The sequence below is a fragment of the Peromyscus californicus genome, unplaced genomic scaffold, assembly GCF_007827085.1.
Source record: "Peromyscus californicus insignis strain IS unplaced genomic scaffold, ASM782708v3 Scaffold_5__1_contigs__length_169319896, whole genome shotgun sequence".
Classification (NCBI taxonomy): Eukaryota; Metazoa; Chordata; class Mammalia; order Rodentia; family Cricetidae; genus Peromyscus; species Peromyscus californicus.
In genome coordinates this window covers 143,898,299-143,911,662 of record NW_026294573.1, presented here as the reverse complement: position 1 = coordinate 143,911,662, position 13,364 = coordinate 143,898,299, and the positions used below count along the sequence as shown (strand labels likewise).

At 40.0% G+C, this 13,364-nt stretch overlaps 1 protein-coding gene across 1 annotated transcript in view; it reads left to right on the top strand.

Moving 5' to 3' along the window:
* The window catches only part of Ca8 (carbonic anhydrase 8), a 102,974-nt gene that overhangs the window by 87,657 nt on the left and 1,953 nt on the right, over positions 1–13,364 (top strand). The gene's annotated exons all lie outside the window — the stretch shown is intronic.

Here is a 13,364-nt window from a genome sequence, read left to right as displayed (position 1 = left end):
CTGAGTACTTAAAGAGCTGTCATTATTCTCCTTGTGTCCTTCGTCCCTCTGTCTGTCTTTCCCACACACAGATGCAGAAATCTCATACTGTTTATGAGATTATGTATATTCCAGATCCTTAATTATTTGACAAAAAAGTGATGTTTGCTCTTTCTAGGTTTTAACTAATTACAATTGAGATATCTTTTTTTCCAAGAGGGAAATCCTTCAAAATTTCTAATTCTGATTTTGTCCTTTTCTGAATGCATTTTCATCCTTTTGTCTTGAAATGTATAATATAAATGTATTCATAGTTCTACATAAAATTATATTGGGAAGTCAGATTTATGGATGTGTTCTTTTTATTTGATATTTAATAATGCCCTAAGGCACGTAATTCAAATTTTTATTAAAGTGAAGTTATTTGACAGTCAGCCTTTGAATTTAATGCATGAATGTTTCATTTAAGCTCTTGGAACTAAACGGGGGAGGAAATTCCATGGTAGTTGTTCTCCTAAAAATGTTTAAAATAATTCAGATTTATTTCAGCTGTGCTTTTTGAAATAACTTTAGTTTTGGAATTAAAATGACAGGTTTTTAAAATGTGACATTTCTGGGCATCTGGAGGGCATTGATAAAAAGAATTATTATTCTCGTAAGGAATATGAGACCTTTTATATTAGCATTTAAGAAGTGTGAGTTAGGATTTGGTAGTTGTTTATGGAATTAGCATGTAACTGACCAAGTTGCTAGGAATTCTTTGGTTCAGTGGTGATGGCTCACATTTCAGGAAGACAATTGCTATTAAGAGATCCATTATTTATTGAAGTTTTAAAGAATGTTTATTTTTATTTTTATTTATATGTATGTGTGAGTGCATGCCACATATGTGCAGAGGCTGGAAGATGGCGTCAGATTTCCTGAAACTTGCGTTACAGGATGGTGTGAGCATTCTGGCGTGAGTGCTAGAAACCAAACACAGGTCCTATGCGAGATCAGAAAGTTAATTGCTGAACTATCTCTCCAATCTTAATTAATCTTTGAATTTTTTAAAAATAGGATTCAGAAAAACCAAATCTTAGTAACAGCAATAAATAATGACTTGGTACGGGGTCCAGTTCTCACATAATGCCTGGTATCATAATATTGGTACTGATCTTTTGAAAAATAATTATCTGCCTATTTTGTTAAGTGTTAGCTCAATTTAAAAGCTACTGGACTGGCCACACAGTAGCTCACCCAGGATTCAAATATTAATCCATGCACAGGTTTTCACTAACTGCAATAAATCAATGATTTACTTTCTGCAAACACCAAGTATACATGTTTCTTTAAATAATTTTCTTTTCCCTCCTAAAAAAATAACACAACAACAAACAGAAAAATAAAGAAGGAAAGACCAGCAAACATCACGGAATAATCCTTTGTCAAAATTGTTGCCATTTTTCTTTCTGAATCTTTGAAGTTTTCCTTGACTGTGCTGAACTTTTCCCAACATGTGCTTTTACAGTTAATGATTTTGTTTTCTTAGCTTTGATGAAACAATAGCTAGCATCGATTTCACATCTGTTTTCTTTTGTAACCAGAAAGAATTCTAGGCTAGAAAAACACAAAGCATTATGGGAAAGGAAGGACTGTGGGAGGAAGGTGAGGCGTGTCTCAGTGTTGAAGCCTACCCATTTCCTCTGGATAAATGAAAAGCTCAAAGGTGGATTTTCAGCCAGCAGCACTTGGGCTTGAATCACTTAACATAGTGCCCATCATTAGCAAAAGTATCAAGGGCTCCACAGATAGGACTGTTTTCTATTTCCTGGATCCTACAGAATTCCCTCAGAATGAAATAGGTTGTCCAACGTTTACAGAATGATTTCAGGAGAGTGCCTAAACACCAGGGATGCCTAAGTCATCTCTTATGTCTTGATTATGTGATATAAAATTATTACTAGTCTGAGAGTGAAAAATACCAGAACTGTGTAGGCTCTCTTCAGGATTACTGTACTATGAAAGTAATTTCTGCCTTGAAATACATCCCCTTTCCTTTTTATGTTTTAGAAATGTTAATAACTTATTGTGTATAAAAATTCTGAAGTGATTTAAATTTTTTCTCACCTGAGGATTTAGAAAAGAGATGGTTTGAGAAGTAAGGCAAGATTTTGCAGACAAGAACCAATGTATTGTTGACTGTTATGTTCCGATCCCTGAAATACAGTCAGTATCATGACTTTTAATGCCAAGGAATGTTTTCAGAAGAAAACCATCATGTCTGTGTATGTGGTCTAAGCATGTTCTCTTTGTCTGTTGTCCTTTGCTCAAAAGATATATGTTGACATAAAAAATGGCTTTAAATAGGCAGCTAAGAGGACATACGTCGGCTAAGGGAAGATTTACTTCTAGGAGTGGTAAGGAAGTCTTTTCCTATAAATAAGTAGATCAGAACTTAGACCAGGCTTTTGGAAGGTGCCATGGGATAGAACCCTCTCAGTTCCTGTGTGGTGGTATTGACGGGAACCCGGCTGGACAAGTTTATCCCAGTAGACCTCTTGGGTGCCTTTGACTTCTGGGCTTGTGTGGTGGATGTGCCTGCTTCTGTCTCCACTAACTGTATCATGTCAAAGTCAAATGAGAGGGCAGGCAGCAGGGAAGTGAGCAGGGGTTGAAGCTAATAAGGTTTCATAGTAAGTATCCAGCTAGAAAGGTAAGAGCTAAAAATATAATTCAGGGAACTTGCTAAAAATGCTAAAAATTAGTGCAGAAATCTCCAGAAATAACGTGCTCTTCAACCAGGATTTTAAGAAGACATTTTCTCTTAGGTACTGCAGGAGTCTGTAATCTGCTCCTTTTAACAGGACGCACTGTAGAAGCACAAGCACACAGGAAGCCACCCCCATGCTGGTGTCCATCCGATTGAAAGCCTGAAAGGGAAAACAGAGCCTGTAGTCAAACTCTTTCTCTGTCCTGCCAGCCACTTCTCAAATAATGACAGAGACTTCTTATTAATTACCAAAGCTTGGCCGTTAGCTTATTCTTGTCCCACTAGCTTTTATAACTTAATTTAACCTGTTTCTAGTCATCTACATTTTGCCTCAGGGTTTTTTTTACCTTTCTTTCATTCTGTATGTCCTGCTTTCCTGCTTCTGCCATGTCTGGCTGGCTAGCTGGACCCTGACATCTCCCTGGTGTCTCCCTCTGTCTCTCCCAAGCCTAGATTCCTCCTCCTACTTATTCTGTCTGTCCTCCAACCCTGCCTATCCCTCCTCTGCCTAGCTGTTGGCCATTAAGCTTTTTTTTTTTTTTTTTTTTTTTTTTTTTGGTTTTTCGAGACAGGGTTTCTCTGTGTAGCTTTGCGCCTTTCCTGAAACTCGCTTTGGAGACCAGGCTGGCCTCGAACTCACAGAGATCCGCCTGGCTCTGCCTCCCGAGTGCTGGGATTAAAGGCGTGCGCCACCACCGCCCGGCTGCCATTAAGCTTTTTATTAGACCAATTAGGTGCCTTAGACAGGCAAGATAAAATAGCAACACATCTTTACTTAGTTAAAAAAAATATTTCACAACATAAACAAATGTAACACATCTTTACATACTTAAACTAATATCCCACAGGATAAACAAATGCAGGATCTTTACATAGTTAAACTATATCCCACAGCATAAACAAATGCAACACATCTTTGAATAGTTAAACTAATATTTTACCACAACATAATCAAAGTAGTACTAGTAATTTGTTTAACAGTTTTCCAAATTAGAAAAACCCAGAGAATTTCCTAGAATGTCAGATTGACTATTTACAATTTAGCCTGCTCCTGGGTAAAGTTCAATAGCACAGGAATTGCTAGCCTGTATTTCAAGCCTCTCTCCCACCCCACCCAGGAACTTACCATCAGGAAGTTATGAGTATTCTAGTGGCTTCTGACTGTTTAAATACAGTTTATATTTGAGGGACCACAGTTTTGGTTTACCAAGTCTTTCCCAAGTAAGCTGGCCTTAGTAGCCTTTCTTTCTTTACTGGGGTTTAGATCTTCATCCACTTAGCTTTTAGTGAATTTCAGTCTTCTAATAATGTGGGTAGGAGTAAGTGTTATTCTCCACTTACTCCACTGAAGTATGAATTCCTTTGTATTGGAATTAAGTCCATTTGTAAAATACTACATTAGGTTGGTTTTCTTTCTGTAAGACTTCCAAGAATCTTCACTCTGTCGTGACAGTCTGGTGTAGGAAATAGCACTGCAAAGTTTAGCTGGAGAGCTGCAACAGGGTGCAGAGTGCTGGTGTGTGGGAACCAAAGCCTTCTCTGTGGTTCTGGAAGACCTAAAGTGGTGAGGATAAGCAGAGCTAGCAGACGTGGGGACCAGAGACCCCCTGTTTCTTCATGCCTCTAGGAAAGGAAGGGCAGGTCTAGGGTGTGCTCTTTTCATTTGGGTGTGTTAAAGGTGTTGTGAACTCAGCAGTTGGATTCACAGTCCCTTTTACTGCCGGGGCTCTCTGCTGGCTGATGTTTAGAGGTGGGCTGTGCAGACCCTGGCTGCCTCACCTTACCCCATGTTTCTTATTTGTCACCTGTTTCTGTATGCTTTCTTTCTGGTAGCTTCCAGAGCCATCTAGTATCTCCATATATGTCATCACCACCTGCAAAGTCAGCGTCAGATTATGTACAACTGTTGTACAAATTCTACATAAAGCTGCTAAGGAAAGACACAGGTAACAGACAGCACTTGGACTCATATGTCAACCCCAGCTGGTTGGCAGTAGCTGTCTGGAGAGTGTTAATGATTCTGAATTCACCCATGAGTACCATGGGAAAGAGTAATGGGACTGCCTGGTAATGCCTGCCATGGGTAGGGATAGGTTTTCTATTCTTCCTTGTAGCCCATAATGAAAAGTAACATTATTAACATGTGACTTTAACTATGGAATCCTTTGAAATGAGCTTTGGAAAATTTATCTGCATTAGCCAATACTATGTTGCTTCGTGTTAGCATTAGTAAGGAAGCAGAGAAACAGGTCAAAATGGTTGAATCCCCTGACTTACTTTGTCAATATTTTCATCATTTATGTAGAGGTTAAGGTCCAGGTTAAGGGAACTAACCCCTACACCTCCAATGCTCCACTTCCCTATACTATAGAGCATATTGCTTACAAGCGGGATGTGCTTGAGAAACCAGAAGTCTTGGGGCTAGAGGGACAGCTCAGCCATTAGAAGCCAAGACTCATAACCAAAAGGTGAGAGCCTGAGGTCTCAGGGTAAAATAGAAATGACATCAGTATTAGTGAGGAAAGAATGGTAGCTCTGATCCCTCTGTTTGGGGCAGAAATCCTCTCCTGAAAACGGGAAAGGCCTAGAAAGTGCCTTCTATTTGGGCTTCTGTGACAAAATCCCAGGAGTGGGAGAAGCTCTCCACAACAGAAATGGCTCTCTCAGCTTTGGAGACTGTGAAGCCAACCTCAGGATAGGGAGACAGAAGACTGCCTGGGATGGCTCATTTCCCGAACACAGAACAGTCCCTTCTTACACACAAAGGTACTCCCTAGGTTTGTGGGGCCTCCTTCATGAGTAAGCTAGTCCCAGTCACATGGACTCTGCCTCTGTGAGCTACTCCAGTCCCAGTCACATGGGCTCTGCCTCTGTGAGCTACTCCAGTCCCAGTCACATGGGCTCTGCCTCTGTGAGCTTCTCTAGTCCCAGTCACATGGGCTCTGTCTCCAGGGTCTAACTTCCCCTCCAAAGCTCTTCCTAACACTAACACTGTAAGAACTAGGGGGCGGAGGAGAGGACATAAACAGTTAGACCATTCAAGTATGCATGGAAGAAATCGTGTATGAGGAAAGTGGATGCTGATATGAGCCTCCCAAGGCTAAGCAGTCATCTACTTGGAAGTATTTTTAATGGGAATATAACCAGAGACAAATGATTGCTTTTAACTGTAAGTTTTAGAAAAAAATTTAAATGGTATATACACATAGGTATGCTTAACTTTCTGGCTATTTAAATTTTACTTAAACATCCCAGTTAGTTGTTTTCATAACAGAGCTTCAACACTATGCCTAGTACTTTTGACAGACTCTGAAATATTTATTAAGATTATATAGAGATTTCTCCAGTCAAGAAATATGCCAAAAGATAATAGCTCCTCAAAATAAATTGCTAAAATGGTAAAGCCCTGACAACTTCAGATAAATTTATTTTCCATTTCTGTGCTTATTAAAGCAAACCCAGCAAGTGGTCTGTTTTCTTACTGTTCTCATCTCTGAGTTCTCATCATTCATGCTGCGATGGGCTTTGTTAGGAACTTAAGGTCTTCCGTGCTTGCCTACACAAAAAGTACATGGTCAGAGACTTCAAGGAGCTGGTACTGAACTGGATCTCGAGACACTCTTTAATCTAGTCTTTTGCCTGAGAGGTCCTCAACTAAATTATTCCAAATGGTTACTCGCCATACTAAGATAAAAAAACGAAGGTTTTGCTCCCTGTGAATACCTCCTTCAGTCTTTACACCAGCATAATATCTGAAGGGCACAGTCCATCACCTTCATGAAGTACTGTGCTTACTGCTCACTGCTGGGATGCCATCTGGATGGTGGTACTCTTATTCTCAGTAAATACGTATTTCTGATCAACATAAATGGTTGTATTTTAAGTGTTCTTAGATTTGCACCATCCTTCTGTTCACATTGAATGATTCCTACACCCGTGTGCCACAGAAAAACAGCAGTGATTTTTTTCCGCAGGCCTGCAAGTTCATTTTCAAAAGCCCACGATGTTTCTTTCATGTCATTTTTTTCTTTAAAGAATGAATATAATTAGTGGATCACAGCAACAAAATTACTGTAAAGCTAAAGAAAAGAAATAAGATTAACAATGTTGCTAATAATCAAAATTAGTCATTTATGGCACATTTTGGTACCTGAAATATTTACACAGGAAATAAGGTGAAAACCCACCTTTACTTATGAGACACATTGCAAACAAACACTTTCTCATAATAGCTGCTCAAATCCCAATTCAACTTAATTTCATTGACTTTGCTTTCTGGACTACTAAAAGAGTTAAGCCCGAACTAGTGAAAAATGAAGAATATGTGCTTTCAATTAAGAAGTAATTAGACACTCAATCACCCTTACAACACACCAGGGAATGAGGAAGGAGGAAGACAAATGTGACTCACTGTGGTGTATAAAATGGGTTTGTTAATTAGTTTAGTGCTAATTGAGATTGAGAAAGTGTCACAATATCACATAGGTTTGCTTCTGAATACTTTTAAAAGCTGAATTGAGTGTTTCCTAATTCCAGTGCAGAATAATGTGGAGATTATTAAGCAGTAAGATTTATCCTACAGAGTGGGTAAAATTTCTATACAGATGCTCATGAGTGATGGAGAGGCCTGTGCTCTTGCCTTTATTTTAGAGATAAACTGAGGCAGAGAAGTGCTGAGTAGCCTGCTTATGGTCACAACCAGTGAAGTCACTCAGATCCTGGGAGAATGAACTCCTGGCTCTGAGCTACTTAGCTGCATCTCTGGGATCTCTGTCTCCTCACCCTTTTAGATAATTCCCTGGGGATGAGATTATCTGAGGAGGAGGAGGGGAGAATGTACATGTTTTCACTTTATGGGACACATTGCTGGTTCCTCTGAGGTTCCCTAATTCACATATGCCCACCATGTGAGTATTGTATAGACTGAGGTTTTGTCATCCAGTCCATCCCCAACCTTTGGCACATCTCCTCTCTCTCCCGACTCCAGGCTGTAACAAGTTAACCTAATATTTCTTTGCTTTTTGTTTCCATGACTCAGAATATAATTGGTAAATATTTGTGGTTAAAAATTCAAGCAACACGGCACTCAATGAAGCAGTGGCACACATCTCTGCTGCCAGTGACAGCCATCAGCAGTCCCGGCACGGTTGGAGGCTCTGCAGCGTGTATCTGAGGGTAGCATGAGTCTCTTGGCATGGCCATGACAGAGTTATTGATACTTCTTTTTCCCTGGTTTAAAGAAAGGTGGTGGGGAGGCTACAAGGAGAAAGTGAGATCCTCATGTTTAACATCTTCATCTGTTCTGCAGCATAAGAATGTAAGGAATATTACTTGTGTGCACTTGGTCTATACTTGTGTGCATTTGCATCTGTGTATCCATGCATATAATGGTCCATATGGGGTTATTCTGTGCATGCTATCTTTCTGCTCATTTGATGCTATGTCTTCTTGTCATTGAGTAGCTGCACGTCCTACTTTTAAGTGTGTGTTTAGTATAGGTTATTTTTCAAAATTTTAAAGATTTATTTATTTTATTTTATGTGTGTGAGTGTTTTATCTGCATGTATGTGTGTGTGTACCATGTGCATGCCTGCTGTTCACCGTTGGATTCCCCTGGAACTGGAGTCAAGGCTGTTTATGAACTGCCTCGTGAGTACTTGAACTGAATCCTTTGGGAGAGCAGCAAGTTCTCTTGATGGCCAGGTAATCTCTCCATCCATGCTACTTTTAAGCATGTTCTGAAATTTATTTGCACTTGGGTCATTCCCAGTGTTCTAGTGATGAAATCTCTTAAAATATTCTTAGTAGCTGGGCGGTGGTGGCGCATGCCTTTAATCCCAGCACTTGGGAGGCAGAGCCAGGTGGATCTCAGTCAGTTCGAGGCCAGCCTGGTCTATAGAGTGAGATCCAGGCCAGGCATCAAAACTACACAGAGAAGCCTTGTCTCATAAAACCAAAACCAAAAACAACAACAACAACAAACCCAAAACCTCTTAGTAATGTAATTATTGAGTTTTATTTTAACTCAGAAAAAAGATTACTGTCCTCAAGAGTTGTGTCAGTCCATATGCCAACTAGCCAGGCGCTCCTCTTCACTTTTACCAGCATCCAGTTTTTAGGGAATTCTAGTCATTGCCAATCTGCATAAGGATGACTTCTAGTCATTGCCGATCTGCATAAGAATGACTTCTAGTCATTGCTGATCTGCATAAGGATGACTTTTTACATTGAGTTCCTTGGTCCTTGGCTCATCCCCAGCACCCCTGTTCTGTTCCCTCTTTTTGTCTAGTGGTGTCACTAAGTGCAGTGCTTGTGACATTAGTGTGGACAAGGCCCCTTACCAGTCTCTTCTTGGCAGTTCTCACGTTTAAAATTTCCAGATAAACTAGAGAATCATTTTATCAGAAGAACAGAAATAACAAAGTACAAGAAGAAAAAGGAAGGAAAGAATACTACTAGAATGTATGATTTGTATTATGTATCACTTAAGGGAGTTTATTTCTTTATAATATTGAGGGACAAAGGGTAAATATTTGCTTAGTACAATTACTGTAATTTTTGTTATTCATATATTTTAAGACTATATTTCACATACTTTGTCCCTTCGTTGAAGCTACTCTGGGTGGCATATTTGGGCAGAGTCAACTGGGTGTGGCTGGACAGTGAACACAGTATGGTGAATGCAGACCCTCCACTGTCCCCACCTTGGGCAAATTATCAGTAGTCATTCAGCCTTTGCTTCCTCATAAACGAAGTGGAGACAGCAGGTGTTCTAAGTTCCTAGAGCTGTTTGAGAACTTGTGAGGTAATATTAAGCAGAAGATTAGCATTCACGAAGCATGAGCACTCACTGTCATCATGATGGTTGTGATGGTCCATATTGACTATTATCTTGTTCCATTTTATTTTTATATTGATTAATGTTTTATGAAAAACATAATTTGTTAGGTTGGTCCCTGCTTTTCTAATGATGCTTTCGTATAGTTTCTAATGACTCTCAATTCCTAATTTTGAGTTTTCTAGCTAAACCATAGTAGTATTTGTTAATAATAACAATTTTATGTATTTCTAATTTGAATGATTCTTACTCTGTTGCACCAATGGGTACTTCTGTGAACTTTAAATAATTAACTGTGGCGTCTGCTGTCCTTATTTCTGATGCTTTAATTTCTACACCCTGTGTCCCATATCTTTCCTTGGAGTATTCAAGAACAATTGCCACTCCTGGTTTCTCCCTTTCTCTTCTTCGGTGTTTCTTTGTTTTCCTTTCTGTGATTAGTGGCTATGTGAGAAAAGCAGGTAGCTATGTGGCCTTGGTTATAATAGAAGCACATTAAATTTCAACCTCTTTCTTTTGTGTGAGATTGTTCTGAGCTGCCTGCGGGAGCTTTCAGCTAGGACTGAGACAGGTATTCACATCTAAGACCAAGTCGGGGAAACTTGTACAACCCACCCCAAGGAAGTGCCACTTGTGCCCAGAAAATGGCCAGTTAAAAAGAGTTTTCATTCTTAGCATATCACCATTTTTTTTAAGTTAAAAAAGTTTTTTTTAGATATATTTATTGTGTATGTACAAGTGTTTTGCCTACACGTATGTATGTGTACTATGTGTGCACCTGGTACTTTCAATATCAGACAAGGAGTTTGGATTCCCTGAACTGAGGTTGGGATGGTTGTGAGCTACCATGTTCTAGGTGCTGGAGCCAAACCCAGGTCCTCTGCAAGAACGAGTGCTCTTTACTGCTGAGCCATCACTAATCCCGTGTCAATATTGTTGTTTGTTTATTCTTCACTCATATGACGTCCCCACTGCAGTCTCCCTTCCCTCCTCTCCTTCCAGATCCTTCCCTCCCCAACTCTTCTCTTCCTTAGATCCACTCCTCCTCTGCCTCCCTTCAGAAAAGAGCAGGCCTCCCAGTGATATCAACTCAACATGTCATAAGACTAGATATATACCCTCATATCAAGACTGGATGAGACAACACAGTAGGAGGAAAAGGGTCCCAAAAGCAGGCAAAAGAGTCAGCGACAGCCCCTACTCCCACTGTTAGGAGTTCCACAAGGACATCAAGCTATCCAACCATGATATATATACAGAGGACCAAGCTCAGACTCCTACAGGTTCCCTAGTTGTCAGTCCAGTCTCTGTGAGCCCCTATGAGCTCTGCTTAGTTGATTCTGTGGGCCATGCTCTTGTTTTAAAAGGGATGCTTTAGTAGATAGTCAGTTAGCTGAGTCAGACTTTTTGTCCCTGACATCAGCCTCTGACCTTCGGCAGCCTCTGAGGGCCAGGATGTGTGCACACGTGCATTTGTATTGTTCGCAGCTTTTCAGGAAATTCTCTAAAGGGATCTGAATTGCATTCATTCCCTGGGGTCTCTTTATAGATGACAAATTAAGGTTCAAAATAGGCATATGAAAGATAACATCTGTTATAATTATATCGAAAGAATTGATTTAACAGACTCTTTAGAATGTGGTCATTCTTGAAGGTTATTATTGTGAATAATAATCATTGCAGAACAGAAAATTCATTCTACATTTAAGCTTCCCTGTTTATGGTTAGACAAATGGGTATTTGGAAGACTTCCCAAAGAGGAGAATGCAAGCCTGATTACCTCTGTTTACTTGTCATTTCTTTAGATTGTTTTATCAAACAGATTCATATTCTGATGACCAGATGACATGGTTATCAGAAAGAGTTTAGAAAATACACAGAATGCATCAAAAGGAATGTTTGTCACAAATAATGATCACTGATTGAGCACTGACAGTTTTGTTTTTTTACCACAAATCACATTAAAATAACAGAAAAGCGAACTTCTTTAAGTGTGCAAATTCACAAGGACGAGAAAGACAGAAGAAAGACAGAGGTGGACGTGCCTTAGAAGCTGGAAGCACGTGGTGGCATGGTGATGGAGGTAGCAGATGTTTTCATGATGGGCTCTCAGAGGCCTGGGGATTTGCAACAGGTGTTTCTGGACACTGGAAGGCATTAGCTGTGTTGGTTGAATATCGTTTGAGAAGCAATTACACCTTAAAATCCCCTCTACAGCCTGGCAGAAGCCTAGAAGTACTTGCCTTGTGGAGAGCACTCAGAAGAACTGGTATTAGGGAACTTCGGCTGCCTCACTAGAATAGGGTGGAGGAGCCCCTTCCCGAGAACCCATGGTTTCTGGTCTCTTCCTCCTCACCCAGTCTCTTGTGCACTGTCAAAAAGACAGTCTGCTTTCCAGCTGACCCAGTACACCCAGGATGGCAGTGAAGTGAGATCCCAGACATAGACATCAGTCAGTGCAGATGTGGCTGAGTTGGGTATGAGCTTCTAGAAGAAGTTTTGGCAGAGATGTAAATGCAAAGCCCAGAGCTCACTATATAGCCTAGCAGGACTTGAACTTGCTATGTAGACCAGACTGGCCTTGAACTCAAGGAGACCTGCCTGCCTCTGCCTCATAAGTGCTGGGATTAAAGGTCTGTGCCATTCTACCCAGCCACAACATATGCCTTAGCTTCTTGAAGCAAGTAGGACAATTGATAGGTAGTATTGGATTGAATTAATTGTGAAACATCTAATATGCTTATTTAATTCAGAGAAAGCAACACGCAGGAAAGAAAAAAATCAAGTGAAACCTGTAGTTTCGTTCTGAATATTATTTATTATTACTATAATATAAAATAATTGGTTCAGCCAAAATTACAGTATAAATATATTTGCAGGGTGGGATTGATGCACTAGTCTTGGGTGGTGTGCCTCTGTGTGTTGGGGAGGAGGGACTGACCAGGGGAAAGAACTTCAAATCTTCCCTGGCCACTGGGACAGTCAACACCTAATATTCAAGCAAATTGGATGATGTGCTTAGGATCATGGTCTGTGATGGTCGTAAAAATCATTCGTGGAAAGAATGATTAGAAAGTTGCTGAATGTGAGAGAGTACAGGTAGTCTTCATAGCAAACATTTTTACTTATTTAATTAGTTAAATGGCCTCAATATAATTTTGATACAAATAAAAAAGAAGTAAAATAGAAACACCTGCTGCTGTCATTTTACCTTACTTTTTTGTGCATGTATATACACTTGCATGTGCAATGTGCACACATGCACATGTGCACTCTTCCTTGGAGCATTTACTTTGGGTCAGGTAGCATACTGGGCCTGCATCATCATGGTGGGGAGCATGGCAGCAGTCAGGCAGGCATGACACTGGAGCAGTAGCTAAGATCTTAACATCTCGAGACACAACCCCAATGCAGAGAGAGCTAACTGGGAATGGCCTGGGCTTTTAAGCCTTCCCACAGTGACATACCTCCACCCAACCCCTAATCCTTCCTAAATAGTTCCTCCAATTGGGAACCAAATATTCAAACAGATGAGCCTGTGGAGGTTATTCTTATTCAAATCACCACATTGGGAAACCTATGGATTGCTATACCCCCAAAGTACTGTGCCATGTATTAGTCTGCATTTAACTATGGAATTAGTAACACCTTTAAGATGCTTTTGGACCAGGGAGAAGTGGTTACTATCTAGCTGTGATCATTACACATGAAATTGATATCAATTTAAAACTTCATTTTATTTATTAGATCTGACATGTAAGTGTTTCATTTGTAATATAGTATTAATTTGGTTGA